Raw genomic sequence first — 4,264 nt, forward strand, 5'->3', positions numbered from 1 at the left:
TATATATATATATATATATATATATATATCTGTGTTTGAGTGTGTGTGTGTGTGTGTCGCGTACGTCGTCTGTTGGTTGGTATCCTCAGTGTAAGAACCCTCAGGTCGGGGGTTCGAATCCCTCAGGCGCAGTTGGCTTTTAGGAGGTGGCACTGTAATTTTTAAGCACGTTAGGAGTGGTTGGAGACTCGTATAATAGCCTCTGGCCATTCCTTTATATATATATATATAATTTAAATTCAAAATCATTTTATTTCTTCCATTTATTTCTTAATCAATTTGAAATAATTCAAAATTTAAAAACAATAAATATGGAGTGACTCTTCCAAATTCTCATTTTTTTCGCACATCTCATATTTTATTTTGTCACTTTGTGTGTGAGTTAATTTTTTCTCATATCCTAACACAAGCAATATGGGCATTATTCAAAAGTAAGTTTAATATTTTGGATTTGTCGATATTGATCTATTTTGTGCCGAAGTTAAATGTGTTCATACTAAAGCACTCTTTGGATGTGTGACCACTTGGGAACTTACATCAATTAAACAAAACAATGAGGCCATTAGGCCAAAGCGGACAATATCTCGATCAGTGAGAGTTGAGACTCTTACAAATGGTATTAGAGCATTGGACTAGTCTAAAGATAGGAATATTTGCTTAGTGGATGATTCTAGGTTAAGATAATTGATGATGACATCAATTACTTAAGTGGAGGAGATTGTGAAGCCCCTTAATTAGAATGAAGCTAAACTCTTACAGATCAAGGTGTCTTTTAATGTAACAGTTGAAATCTCATCAAAAACTCCAAAGAATGCTCATGCAGGAGCTCATCTGAGATGGGTGACTTCCTTGGAAGTTACACTAATGGAACAAAATCATAAGGCCATTAGGCCAAAGTAGACAACATCTTGATGGGTGAGAGTTTGGATTGTTACAAAAAGAATAAAACTAAACTCTAAAATATCGAGGCCCATTTAAATCTAATGGCTAGAATTTTATTAGAACTTTAAAGTTCAGTGCACTCATACGAGAGCACTCTCAGGATGGGTGACCTTCTAGGAAGTTACACCAATGGGACAAAATTGTGAAGCCATTGAGCCAAAGAGAACAAATCCTTGATAGGTGGGAGTTCATGACGTTAAAAATGGTATCAAAGAGTTTGCTAGACAGTTAAATGAGGTGATTGTGATACCCCTTAGGTGGAGTGAAGCTAAACCCTTCAATATTGACATGTCTTTTGGTGTAATGGCCGGAATTTCATTAGGAATTCCAAAGTTAAATGTGCTCATATGGGAGCACTCTCAAAATAGGTGACCTCCTAGGAAGTCATATTAATGGGGCAAAACTATTAGGCCACTAAGTCAAAGCGGACAATATCTCGATGGGTGAGAGTTTGAGTTGTTACAGAGACGACTATTGAATGATTTTAGTAAGTGTAATACCAGGATATAAATTACCCATTACAGAATTTACTAGCAAGGCAATAAATAAAAACAGAATAAAAGGGAAAAAGAAAATAAATAAAAGCAAATCATAGAAATTAATACATAATTCTGCATATTAATATTCTAATATTCTAATACTCCCTCAAGTTGAAGCATAGATGTCAGTCATGTTCAACTTAGATTTGAAATAATCAAACAGTGGTCGAGAAAGATTCTTTGTGAGAAAAACTGTCAACTGGCTACTAAGCGCACAAATGGAAAACAAATTTCCCCTAACTCTAGCTTTTCTTTAATGAAGTATCGATCAATCTCAACATGCTTGGTGCGATCATACTAGACCGAGTTGTAAGCAATGTTAATGGCAGTCTTACAGGATTTACTAGTAAGGTAATTGAGTTTCCACACAAGGCGTTGGTAGTGAGTCACGTTTATAGGAACTGCATTGAGAATATTAAGAAGTTTTTTATTGGGATCCATTGGGAAAGCCACTGGTTTGCACAAAAGATGATTATTCTCTATCAAAAGGTCAATCACATATTTCTATTGAGACGGACAAATGCACTAAGATAACTGAGCAAATTTCAAGCATAGGAAGTACCGAAGAGATTTTAAGTACTTCATTTCAAAGGAAGCAGCAAGAATGACTTTTAGAGACTCCAATGCAAGAAAATCATTTCTTGTGAGAATAATATCGTTAATATAGACAATAAGGATAGCTACTTGACCACTAAAAGAGTACCGGAAGAAGAGAATGTGGTTTGATTGAGCATGAGTGAATCCATAGCCTATCGCCACCTTCGTGAATTTCTCGAACCATGCCTGTGGTGATTGTCTCAATCCATATAAGGAATTTCACAATCTATATATTTACCCCTAGAAGGCAATGGAGTCAAAGCATGGAGGAAAAGTCATGTATACCTCCGATGTAAGAGCGTCATTCAAGAACACATCTTGACATCAAGCTGAAATAATGGTCAATCCAGATTCACTACAAGGGATAAGAGGACCTGAATAATGTTTAATTTAGAACTGGAGCAAAAGTCTTCTCATAATCAACTCTGTAGGTCTGTGAGTATCCTTTGGGGTGGAGGAAAAGTGATGTATACCTCCTATGTATGATCGTCATTTAGAAACACATTCTTAACATCAAGTTAAAATAAAGGTCAATCCAGATTCACTGCAAGGGATAAGAGGACTTGAATGGTGTTTAATTTAGAATTGGAGCAAAAGTCTCCTCATAGTTAACTCCGTAGGTCTGTGAGTATCCTTTGACGACCAATCGTGCCTTGTTGCGTTCAAGGAATCCATCAGATTTAAACTTGATGCTAAAAATCCATCATACTGTATTTTTGCCCAGATAAAGATCAACAATGTCCTAAGTATGGTTCCACCTAAGGGAATTAATCTAATCCATGACGGCAACTTTCCAGGTTGGGTATGCTAAGGCAGCCTCAATATTAGATGGAACTTGATGATTGGTCAGAGCCGCAGCGAATGCTCTGTAGGTTGGCGATAATCTGTGAAAATATATAGTTTGTCACTGGATAGAGAGAGCATTTCTGGTTGCATAGAAACTGACTTCCACATTTGGAGAAGCAATGTTGAGGATGTCGTTCAGAGGAGATTCAGGGTCCAGCAAGGGGTTAACAAGCTACAGAGTAGGTGCATCAGAACGAGTGTGTCGAGTGTAGAAACGAAGTGGGAAAAGTGCTGGTGGAACCAACGGGACAGAGGGCTCCATAATGGTAGGAGAAGTAGGTGTGACCAAAAGAATAGAGGGTTCCTTAATGGTAGGTGACGTGAGGGACATACACTGGAGTGGGGTAAGGAACAGTGTCCAAGAACTCTAGCTACACCTCACTGGAGGCTGAAGTAGGAAAGTAGGGAACACTTTCAAAAAAGGAGACATTAGCATTCACATAGACCTCATTTGTGGTAGGGACAAGGCATTGATGCCCTTTTTGAGAAGCTGAGTATCCTAGGAAAACACATTTCATAGCCCTGAGATCAAGTTTACTCCGAGTTGGGGTTGTGTTTCAAACAAAGGCTATGTGCCTAAATATTTTGGGATCTAAAGTGGAGAAGACACGATTGTGAGAAAAACATGAATCTTAAGTCAGCTGAAAGTGTACGAAAGTTGTGAATTTTTTAAGAAACTCTATTGATGAGATAAGTGACGATAAGTATGACATCCTTCCAAAAACGATTTGGGGCATTAGATTGAAACATGATAGAGCGAGTAACATCGAGGAGATGTCAGTTTTTTTCTCTCGATTACCCTATTTTGTTGAGGAGTCTCAATACAAGAGCTATGATAGAGAATGTCCTTACTTACCAAGAATTTTCCTAATATAGAGTTAAAAAATTCACAACCATTGTCAGTTCGAAAAATTTGAATAAGAGTTTGAATTGGATCAAAATCAAGTTGTGAAAGTTTTTGAAAATAATAGCAGCTTCAGATTTATCTTTTAAAATATAGACCCACGACATCCGACTGTGGTCATAAATCAAAGTAAGAAATCATCGTTTATTAGTGTAACTAAGAGTGCGAGAGGGTCCCCATAAGTCATTCTTAAAAAGAGAGAAAGGGGCAGAAGGTCTGTAATTGTGAGGTGGACAAGAAACACGAAGATGTTTAGCTAAATGACAGTCTTCACATTTGAAATTAGAAGGATCTTTATTAATAAACATCAATAGACACAATTATTTTAAGAACTGGAAACTAGGTGACCCAAATGATAGAATAAAATTATAATAGAGCATTCAGTGAACTGAGATAAACAGCAACTACATTATGGAGTGTCCTCACTCCATGTTTT

Source organism: Phalaenopsis equestris, unplaced genomic scaffold, assembly GCF_001263595.1.
Source record: "Phalaenopsis equestris unplaced genomic scaffold, ASM126359v1 Scaffold000440, whole genome shotgun sequence".
Classification (NCBI taxonomy): domain Eukaryota; kingdom Viridiplantae; phylum Streptophyta; class Magnoliopsida; order Asparagales; family Orchidaceae; genus Phalaenopsis; species Phalaenopsis equestris.